Raw genomic sequence first — 11895 nt, 5'->3', positions numbered from 1 at the left:
CGCCAGACACCCTGGGGGGTCGATTCGGTCATTATGATCCCCCGGGGCCCCACCCCTCAGGGAGGGGTTGGGTATAAAAGGGGAATGTATCGAAGGGCTCGGGAGTGTTGTGTTAGCTAAGAAGAAAAGACGGAAGACGTCCTAGATAGAGCCCTGGTCTCCCCCTGGCACGCCGTCCTTATCAGGACCGCGCAGGCTCGAGCCAGTGGCGTGGTACCAGAGCCAGAGCCAGTGCTGGTCTGGACTCTGGGTACCGGGCCCGACTGACCAGTGTCGGGCCACGATAGCCTCCCCTAGCCCATTAGAGGAGGACTCAGAGGCAGGCTAGGGTTAGCCTAGAGGTGTGTCCTCAGATAGACGGGTGAGGGGGCCGATACCCCCTCAGTGTGTATGTCACAACGTGTGGTGTTAAATAAACAAGTGTGCCTCCAACTCCGGTGTGAACGAGTCATAAGCGTTACTACACTACTATACAGTCAGTACATACTGCTACGATTAGTAGCTACGAGAGTCAGTAGATACTACGTTAGAGTGAGTAGATACTGCTATAGAGTTAGTAGTTACTACTACAGTCAGTGGATACTACTATAGAGTCAGCAGATACTACTATACAATTAGTCGTTACTACTATAGAGTCACTAGATACTACTGTAGGCCCAGTAAATACTACTACGGTCAGTAGTTACTACAGTCAGTAAATCCTACTACACAGTCAGTAGCTACTACTGGCTCAGTAGATACTAATGTACAGTCCGTCAATACAACTACAGAGTCAATAGATACTACTTCCTCTGTTGTATGTAGGGTGTGTAGGTATATATATCTACGTGGGGGTAAAGATATTTTTTGAGGGGGGATCCACAATTTTAGGAAACCTTTTACATCAACTATTTACCCCACACTTTCTTTAACTTTTTGGACTTTTGCAAGCCTCTTATAATTTTGTTGGTGGAGAAATGTACAAACGGCCCACCGGGCTTTCACAATACCTTAGTATCTGTGTATGTATATGTAAGGTTTTTAAGATAAGTTTTGAAATATATTTTTCACCCGGGCAACGCCCGGTACTTCCCGCTCGTAAGTTATAAGGCATGCCACTTGAAAGTTACGTATAGGCGATACATTCTCAACAAGAACACTAATTATAATTTGTATTACGTATATACATTTTGTCGAACTGAGACTTGAAATGGACCTTGCTGATGAACATCAGTTGAAGCAAGCCCGACTGTTGTTGAGACATTGTATACCAAAACCAGTCCACAGGTGACTTGCACTGAACACATGCATTCCTAGAAGGCCGTGGTATTTATAGTTTGTGTAATATTTTCCTTTGTTTCGTGTAGAGAACGATGAATGAAATACGCCTGCTGATCTGTTCTATAGCAAGGGGGTAATATAAATTGTTTAATTTTAGTTTATTTGGAATACAGTACGTATTTCAATTGTGATGTAAATTTTAGTTGACGTTTACCTAACGCCATTACTTGGGTAAGGCTTAAGTATTGAATATCGCGTTTTTAGCTGTCGCGCGGCTCTTTCCAAGAACGTAACCTCCGATATTCAAGGAGCGGCTGTATTTTATGTCGATCGAGTACAGCAGGGGAGTACGGGTTTTTACTTGAAACTATATCTCTGCTTTCTTGATGTAATTAAGGCCTATGGTACCATAAAGAGGCTTGGTGCTTTGGGTTCCTTGATTTCGATGTCTCTGCCTCTGCTCACATTCGTTGAGGATTTTTATGATTTTGGGCAGGCACATCTAAAGCTGCGTGACTAGGAGTTGGAGCCATTTCCTGTTCAACTCGGCTTGTGACAGAAAATCACTCTGGCCCAATGCATTACATTACATAGCATCTTCAATAATTATGTAGTTTGAGAAGCTCACAATGGCCGTATAAATAAATTGCATTCGTCGCGGTTAAAAATAATACGCTTATCGATGACTGGTTATAGTTAAAGGATCATTCCCTGCTGGTCAGCCCTGTAGCATCTGCTGATGATCTGGTAATGGCTGCTCAATGAGATGGATGGCTGAGGTGTCAGGCTATGTGCACGGGGTAGACCCAGGTGCCATGGGTCGACTGACTCAGTTAACTGGCCGATGCACCACCTGTACCCCTGACTGTGCCAACACACAGTGTACACACGCGCACACAGTTTGTACACACAGTGTACACACACAGTGACGTCACCACTCATTAAATCATAATCAACGATTTTTGGGTTTAGATCGCGTTATTTATAAATGTGTCGTAACCCTCCACCACCCGACACGGCCAATCAGTAAAAAAAGTGTCACGTTGACAAAAGACAAATAGTTCACTGCTTTAGCCCACCGGTGTGTTGAAGCGTGAAACCACAACATTTACATTTTGAGTACGACGTTTTTGCCCGATGATGCTGGATGCAATTACCAGCGAAACGTCGTACTCAAATTGTAAATGTTGTGGTTTCACGCTTCAACACACCGGTGGGCTAAAGCAGTGAACTATTTGTCTTTTGTCAACGTGACACTTTTTTTTACTGATTGGCCGTGTCGGGTGGTGGAGGGTTACGACACATTTATAAATAACGCGATCTAAACCCAAAAATCGTTGATTATGAACAATATTGGTCGCGAAAGCCTACGTGTTAAACTGACTCATTAAATCGTCGGCGTGAGACGTCAGGGAAAGCTGTTCCCCGCTAGTGACGTCATGTCACCAAGATATTCAATCCCCCCCTCCACCGCGCTTTTGACTGGCGGTTCATTAACATAGTGTATTCATGAAACAGTCGCTATTTGATTGTGACGGGTTCAGTAGCCAAGCCCAATCACCCCACATGGGCCCGGCTTATTAACATAATTTATTTAATTACACCGCCGCTCGTTGGGTTAGGCCGTTAGGGGATTGTGTGGTGAACCCCGCAAGTGACGTCATGTCACCTCCTGCTGCCGCGTGACGTCAAGATATATCCGGAAGCTGCTGCACCGCGCGCGCGCTCACTGAGATCCGAGGTGAGAAGTTCACATCGTGGTGGTTATTATCGTGGTGGTTGTTGTTGTTGTCGTGGTTGTTGTTGTTGTTTACCCAGGTAGAGCCTCGCTCCTCTCGTAGGGATATCAATTGAGTAGCAGCGAGTATGGAATCGATGTCCAGGTTGGAACATTACAACGCGGGGCCTAGCCATGCGGGGCCTTGCCTCCTGCCCTCGCCTGATTGCATTTGCTTTAATTCTCTCCTTAAGTTTAATTTGTCTTCATCTGGCTGACTACTTTGAATTTTGTTTCTTTAAAATATTTCTACAGTTTTTTTATCCTACCAGATCAAGCCGACTTCAGCTGCTATACCGCTCTTGTTTTCAGAAGCGACCAGCTCACAAAAAGTGGCTTATCCAAGGTTTCACTGTTATTTGTTTGTCTGTGATATATTGTACAAGGGTGGCAAGATGTCAACTACCTCACATGGTATGCATTTATAATTGCAGTTTACATGTTTTATTTTTTTCTCTCTCTCCCTGTAGTGGCATTGATTTTTCTCCACATTTAGAAACATGCATTTTGAGAATTTTGCTGCAATACATTTCCATATTATAACCCACAAAGTTGAGCTATCATTTGTGTCCAGGTCGATTCTGAAAAAGAGCTATGCAGCTCAGATGGCCTCACCTGGTAAAATAAAAAATTGTGTACTGTGTTTGAGGGTTTTCCATTTTAATTTCTTATTTATTAATTAAAAATTATTTTTCAGGAGGGTCCTGCATTGGACTGTTTGACCACCACCAACTATATTTTGAGTTTAGGTTTGGGAGAAAAACGGAAAACCCAGTGGAACACAAATGCCGACGGTGACGACCGACGCCAGGATAGCGGCCACGGGCTCGAAGCGAGGGCAACCCGGCTGTTGTCCCAAGAAAGGAATCCGCTCCCCGCTGCCCTCCACGGTGACGCATCGCCGGCGGGGCTGCACGTTGAGCCCCAACTTTTCCAGGAGGTCGGTACCTGCAATACACTCGTGGCATAACACGCTCGACACGTATAACTCCTGGTTACACACCGGGTGTCCGAGGCGACCCTTAAGGGTGACCCTCCCCAGCAGTCCCATCCCACTTCCACTTGCAGTGTGCAGCGCACGATCCGGGGCCTGTAGGCGGCCCACGTCAACCCCGACCACGCTGCCGTGTGTTGCACTCACGAGTGACGTTAACCGCCTCTGCGTCCAGCAGAATCCGGGTACGTCGCCTGTTCACCTGCCCTTCCACGAGCAACGTGGTCCCCATTATTCCTGCCACCAGCTCCCGCAGCCAGTCACCCACAGTCGCCGCATTCTGGGGTGTTGTTGTCGGCATCTGTGTGGGGGTCACTCGCTCACCATTAACACGACAGTTTATTTGTGTTGGGACCACGTCGATTGCACCCCTCTGTGGTCACCTCTTTAGGGAGGCCTTGGTGTTTAACCCTGGTGCTTCTCTCGCGCGAGCGATCTGGGGACAGTTTCTCACGAGATGCCCCCATTGGTCGCATAGATAGCACGCACGGGGAAGGGCAGTGGCCCCTTGCCCACTCCCCCTTACCCTCCCAGTGCACATTTGTTCGAGTTCTGCCTCTTATTGAGATACTCGCCTGGTTAGCCCCCTGACCATGGAGCGTAGCCCTCCCACCTCGGACTGGACTATCTCCGCTGTAGACTGCAGCTTGGTCACATTCAGGTGTACTTGGGCCACCTCCCCGCATACTTGGGTTACCTCCTCGTGTACTTGGGTCGCATTGCTTGCGATATCTCCTATGCCGGTCTGTATCCCTGCCACCCATCCTGGGGTTGTCCCACGGGGTCCCGGAGGCTCCCTCGTCCCCCCCCCTCACCTTCTCCTCTGGAAGAAGACTTGCAATGGTGCTATCCTGTCCCAGCCGTCGGAATTCCGCACGCTCGCGAGCAACACACACACGTGCGCGTGCTCGGCAAGGGTGTTAGATGGGGGATATGGGCAGTTAGCATCTGGCTGCCACCCCGTTGTGCTTGTCAGATACTGCTGAACTTTCTCGGCGGCGAGGTCATCGATGATCTCGGCAGTGTATCCCGGGCGTGCGCTCTGTGTTAGCAAGCGTGATTTATTTTCGTGCGTGCTCACTGAGATCCGAAGTGAGAAGTTCACATCGTAGTTATTGTTGTCGTGGTGGTAGTTGTTGTTTACCCAGGTAGAGCCTCGCTCCTTCTCTGTCTTGTAGGGAGGCCGCTTTGGATTGCACCACTCTTCGATTTCACATTAACATGGTAATTTATTACATTAACATCACTAGCCCCAGCCACTTCTTTATGACCCTTGGGCTACACCCATTTCAAACCTTTTAAAAACAGTCTGCCTCAGCAGCAGTCCATGCATTTACTATCAGAGTGTTTATGTTTGCATTCGGACCACAAGTATTGTGGTTAATGCACACATGATTCCTTGTAAAAGGTTTCAGTTTGGTGTTTTAACATCTTAACACCTGTTTTGTTGCCATGAAAACGGGGAAAACCTATTCTCATATGTTGGTACTGGCAAAGGTTCCATGATTAAATATTGCAGTATATTAGAGGTGAGCTGTGCGTGTGCAGACAGGACAGTAAGGAGCTGGAAGTTAATTAATTTTGTGGCAAAAATGCAAGCCTGATAATATGTAAGAATAATGTGGTAAATGAGAAAAAATATAGCAGCGGCGGGGTGTTGGAGTGTGCAGGTGTTACATGTGTTGAAGGTGAACAGGTAAGTTAAAAATTGTGTGAAAAACATAATAACTTACCCTTGAGTACGCATGGAATTTTTGATGTGTGTATGTTTCAAAGTGTTGACGCAATTTGGTTCTTATAAAAACACACAGAGTCTGCTTTATTTATATACATTTATACTCATCTTGGAATATTTTGTATATGGTTTCTCCACATTTATTTCAGTAATTTAGTTTATTTGGAATACAGTAAAGTCCTTATTTCAATTGTGATGTATATTTTAGTTGCCGTTAACCTAACCACGTTATTTAGGTAAGGCTTAAATATTGAATATCGTCATTTTACCTTTCGCACGGCACTTTCCAAGAATGTAACCTCCGCGCTATTCAAGGGGCTGCTGTATTTTCTGTCCATCAGCTATAGCATAGGAGTACGGATTTTCAGCAGCAACTAGATCTCTGCTTTATTGGTGTAATTACGGCCTATAGTACCATAAAGAAGCTTGGGGTTTTGGATTGTTTTTTGTTTTCGATGTCTCTGCCTCTGCTCACATTTGTTGAGGATTTTTATGATTTTAGGCAGGCCAATCTAAAGCTGCATGACCAGGAGTCGGATCCCTTTCCTTTTCAATGTGGCTTGTGGCCGAAATTCCCTCTGGCCGCATACATTACATTACGTAGTATTTTCAAGTAATGATGTGTTTTGAGAAGCTCACAATGGCCCTATAAAAAATTGCATTCCATACAGTAACAATGATACGCTAATCGATGCCTGGTTATAGTCAAGGGATCGTCCCCGGCTGGTCAACCATGTTACGCATGTTGATGATCTGGTCATGGCTACTCAATATTGAGTTGGAGAATCGTATTCTGTACCTGGAGAATTCCATGACGAAATGGGGCCTTGCATATGTTCTACAAAAAGATCACCTCCCTGGGAAAATCTTGACCAAAAGCTTTCGTAACTGCAGGAATTCATATTCTTTGGGTCTTTCGGTTAAGTGACGCGACTTTACCGAAAGACCCAAAGGACACCTCCCTGGGAATGTAATGTCATACAACACTGCACCTACTCAGCTCTCCATGAATAATCAGGTCGTTCTACACGTGGTGGAGGAGCTCCTATACCTGGTTAATGTGTTCACGACAAGCTCTGGTTTGGCATCCAAAGTCTCACTTCAAATTAGTCTAGCAGCATTCCTTCATTAGGCTCTGTAACACTATGTGGAAGCTGCCTGGACTTTTTTACATACAAAGCTGTGAGTGTCCATCGCCAAGGTCTAGTCCATTGCAAAGGTCTCGTGAAAAAAACAGGCAATAGTCTACATTATAGACTGCCAATACACTCACCGAGGTTAAGAACCAGGCTACAGTCTACATTATAGACTGCCAGTACGCTCACCAAGGCTAAGAACCAGGCTACAGTCTACATTAGTCGTTTTTTTTTCTTCTATTCACTTTATAGGTTTTATTATTTTCTATCTACGTGACTTTACCGAAATAACCAAAGAATATGAATTCCCGCTGTCACTAAAGTTTTAAGTCAAGATTTTCCCAGGGAGGTGATCTTTTTGTAGAACATAAGCAAGGCCCCATTTCGTCATGGAATTCAACAGGTACAGAACAAGATTTTATAAGAATGGAAACAGTCAGGAAATTAACACTCCACATATGCAGCTGAAGTTAGATCTGTTCATCCTCGCATTCAAGCTCATCTGAGCCTGGCTTCACACCTCTTAAGTTGCAAATGAACATTAATTTATACATTTCTGCATAATACAAATAATATTATTTTCAACAGCCTTTGCTATGTTAGCTAATTTTTCTTAAATAAATATTCCTGTCGTAGATAGACAACCAAAATTGTGTGCTTGGAGTTTTTGGTTAACATTCATTTTGAAGACACTAGGGTGTCCAGGCATATTTATGACCATTTGCCCTCTCATTGTGTGCCTTAACAGCCCTTGTGATGAATTGGGGAATCTCTTTCACTATATCATGAAAATATGAATATGTATAGATGTGTAAGTCATGTGTGACTGTGTTTATATGCATTCCTCTGTGCCTCAATACTCACATAGATGGTGTGGACATGCTTTTCTGTTTGCAGCTGACGCTCGCTCTGCAGAATTGGCCTGATGGAGCAAAGGCACTCAGTGCAGCTCGGTACAAGAAGGAAACAATGCGACCAGAATGCAAACACCACGGATCGTACTGGAAACTTGACACAGCACCAGAGAACACACACAGGGGAGATACCCTTCAAGTTCAGTGTGTGTGAGAAGGCATTTTCAGATTCATCTACTCTTAAACAACACCAGAGAACACACACAGGAGAGAAACCTTTTAAGTGCACTCTGTGTGGGAAGGCATTTGCACAGTCATCAAATCTTCAGAGCCATCAGAGAACACACACAGGGGAGAAACCCTTCAAGTGCACTGTGTGTGGGAAGGCGTTTGCATGGTCACCACATCTACAAAGACACCAGAGAACGCACACAGGAGAGAAACCCTTCAAGTGCACTAGGTGTGAGAAGGCATTTGCACAGTCATCAAATCTTCAGAGCCATCAGAGAACACACACAGGGGAGAAACCCTTCAAGTGCACTGTGTGTGAGAAGGCATTTACAGAGTCATCAAATCTAAAAACACACCAGAGAACGCAAACAGGGGAGAAACCCTTCAAGTGCACTGTGTGTGGAAGCGCATTTGCAACGTTATCAAATCTTCACGACCACCAGAGAACGCACACAGGAGATAAACCCTTCAAGTGCACTGTGTGTGAGAAGGCATTTGCACAGTCATCATATCTAAAAACACACCAGAGAACGCACACAGGAGAGAAACCCTTCAAGTGCACTGTGTGTGAGAAGGCATTTGCATAGTCATCAAGTCTTAAAATACACCAGAGAACGCACACAGGAGCTAAACCCTTCAAGTGCACTCCGTGTGAGAAGGCATTTACAGAGTCATCACATCTAAAAACACACCAGAGAACGCACACAGGAGAGAAACCCTTCAAGTGCACTGTGTGTGAGAAGGCATTTGCAAAGTCATCAAATCTTCAGAGTCACCAGAGAACATGCACAGGAAAGAAACCCTTCAGGTGCACTATGTGTGAGAAGGCATTTACAAAGTCATCAAATCTTAAAATACATCAGAGAATGCACACAGGAGAGAAACCCTTAAAGTGCACTGTGTGTGGAAGCGCATTTGCAACGTTATCAAATCTTCAGAGCCACCAGAGAACACACACAGAGAAACCCTTCAATTGCACTCTGTGTGGGAAGGCATTTGCACGGTCATCACATCTTCAAAGACACCAGAGAACACACAGGCATCAGAAGATCCCCAAGGAGCGGAGTCTGAAATCGGCTTGTGTAAGTCCAAGTGCTGCAATGAGCCCATCCCTGCTGAAAAAAGAACCAGAATTTAATTCCAGCTTGGACGCAATTAAATGTGTCAAAGTGGATTTTGAAGAGGTGAAATGTGAAGAAGTGATGGTGAAGAGCGAAGAAGCGATGGTAAAATGTGAAGATGAAGATTCAACTCCAAAATCGGACCTTCACATCGATGGAGGCAACGTGAAGCAGGAGGAGAATTGACTGTGAGGCAGAGCGAGGCAACTCCCAGGAGTTTGTGGAAGTGGAGGTGTGGGTGGACTTCTTAGACAATACAAAGTCAAATGGAGAACCAGTAGATGTGTATGCTTGAGACAATGAAGCTCCAATAGATGCACCTTTGTCACAGGCCTTTAATTAAAATAACGTCAAGTTGCACACTCAATTCCTAGGTTCAACCTGCAGAGTAAGAGCAGCCAGTATTTGCGGACCTATGGGTTGGGTAGATCTCTAACCAGGAGTAAGAGCCAATAAGCTCCCAAGCATTAACAATATTATGATAATATTTGCATTAATGTGGAACTTAATTGCCCATAATTAGATCGCGTTAATTTCAATGTTTGGTGAAACCCGCCACTAAGCGATTTGTTCTCCAACACACCGGTGTGCTGTACTAGTGAAGTGTAATATCGCCGATTGTTGTCCAGCAACGGCAACTGCGGTGGACAAATAGTACACAGGCCAGTGAGCATATACACGGGTGTGTCGGCAGGGCAGAAAAATTGGGGCAAGGGTCACGGAAGACCCCATCTGGAAGCTCCTAGAACCTGCTAGTGGGTTCGAGAAGGGAGGCGCGGCCAGGGCGGAGCCAGGCCGTACTGGGTAGCATAAAAGCAGCTGAGAGTGGGAGCTCAGGGCTGTCAGTTTTGGGAGTGGGCTCATCCCGTCGTGGCTGTCATCTTCGCCGCCTTTGTCAATGCCATCTTCGCTAGATATTGCACGGCCGGATAGTTGTTGACTGTCTCGGTCAGCGCCATTGGTGTTACATGCTCAGGGTTGTGTTTATGCTAGGTTTGACAACGAGGCAGTGCGATGGCAAACCTGTGAAGGTATTAATTAAGGTGCCCTCTTAGAAACCTTGTCTCCCGCAACGATGACACTACAACTGGTGCGAGGAGTGGGGTGAAGAAAGAACCCACCTATAGTGTCATTGGAGGATGGGAATGGCGAATCATTCATCCCTCCGGCAGCCACGGGAACCCGGTTACGAAGCCCATTGGCGGAGAGAGAGCGGCTGCGGATCGGCGGGAGAGTGGCGGCGAAAAATTGGCGAGAGAGGAGCCCGATCCTCCGCGGTCATGCGCCGATCACGCGGCATGGCCGAGGACCACCGTGTTGAGGGGAGCGCGGGGAAGTGTGGGAGTCGCTCAACAGCCAGCGGCGTGTAAAGGAGTCACGAGGGGACCCTGATGGCGATCCCCGTCTCTGTGGGAGAGTGGAGGAGCCTGGGCCGGAGACCGCGCATGTGGTGGGTGCCATTTTTCCCGTGGAGGGCTTGGCATGGCTGGCGGGCACTATTTTGCGAAAAGCGCGGGACAGCGCTGGAGGGGCAGCGGAGTTAATGGCGCTGCAAGGGGATATTTTTGGCCTCCCGTGTGATGCCCGCACGAGATTTCTCCAATGGAAGTAAGGGGAAGCCGAGACACCCTTCACTTTCCGGGAGGCGCTGCTGGTGCTAGGGCAGACCGCGTACCCCCAGACGGGTGAGATGGCGCTCGACTCCTTGGCGGTGGAAAGTCTGCTGGCGCGGGAGTCGGGGATCGTCCTGCCCTTCGTGGAAGGCTCGGGAAATTCAGGGCCAGGAGGCCCGCCAGCATTGGCCCCAAGTGGAGGCTTGGCCGTGGCGGGAGGAGGACATGGTGGCTGGAGTATGCGGCCTGGGGATGCACGGGAGAAGGGCCCCGTGGGTGGGTTGGCAACCGGCGAAGCCCCCTCCGCCCTGGGGTCCCACGGCCAAGTGTTTCAGGTGTGGTCAGCCGAGCCACATCGCCATAGAATGCCGGGGTGTCAGCAGGGTACCGGCAGCGCTACCGTAGCACTCCGACCTGCCGGCAACATTTTCCCAAGCTCAACCAGATCCGAGTCTCTGATGCTTTCCGTAACTGCCGTGTGCAAAGTGTCAAGGGCTGGATTTGATTAGATGCTACTCCGGATTTCAGGGATGGGCCGTGCCCTTAGGCCATTGTTTTTTTTCCCATTCCTCGGAATACCAAGGAATGCAAAACCCTGCCAAGGCGGGGGTGACCAGTGTCGAGGACCGGCTCACGTGAGCTATGTTCTGGTAAAGGCGGACTCTCCCTTGTAAGGTGGGATTCGGGGGGGGTTGTGTATATTGTTTGGCTTGTGTTATCGGCTCTTGTGGGGGTGGGGGGGGGGGCATCACGGTTATGCGGTCCCTGACGGGGTTCTTGCCCATGCCGCAGTTGCGCTATGTGTTGGCGGTTTGTGGGGGGGTGCCGCGGGTTGGCCTTTTTCTTGGCGGTCCGCGGGGGGCGACGGAGTTGCGCTAAGTGGTTTTTTTTGGGGGGTAAATAGTTTTTTCGTGTTGGTGGTGTTCCTCGGGGTTTGGGTTGCTCTGCCTGTCCACCGGTTGCAGTTACAACGGCAACTGAGGTGGACAAATAATACACACGCCGGTGAGCATATACACAAGTGTGTCGGCAGGGCGGAGGAACTGGGGCAAGGGTCATGGAAGACCCTATCTGGAAGCCCCTGGAACCTGCTAGAGGGTTCAAGAAGAAAGGCGCGACCAGGGCGGAGCCAGGCCACGCTGGGTACAATAAAAGCAGCTGAGAGCGGGAGCTC

At 47.7% G+C, this 11895-nt stretch overlaps 1 pseudogene across 1 annotated transcript in view; it reads left to right on the top strand.

The window, feature by feature from the left end:
* Positions 1-3015: 3015 nt before the first annotated feature.
* LOC144738229 (uncharacterized) overlaps positions 3016-11895 on the top strand; it is a 29054-nt pseudogene continuing 20174 nt past the window's right edge. Inside the window, exons 1-3 of the transcript XR_013589187.1 lie at positions 3016-3977; positions 7800-9285; positions 10775-11056. The product of XR_013589187.1 is annotated as an uncharacterized LOC144738229 (transcript). The remainder of the gene's footprint in view (positions 3978-7799; positions 9286-10774; positions 11057-11895) is intronic.

This window comes from Lampetra planeri, chromosome 78 (genome assembly GCF_965212315.1).
Source record: "Lampetra planeri chromosome 78, kcLamPlan1.2.h2, whole genome shotgun sequence".
In the NCBI taxonomy this organism is placed as follows: domain Eukaryota; kingdom Metazoa; phylum Chordata; class Hyperoartia; order Petromyzontiformes; family Petromyzontidae; genus Lampetra; species Lampetra planeri.
This window is presented reverse-complemented; position numbering and strand designations above follow the sequence as displayed.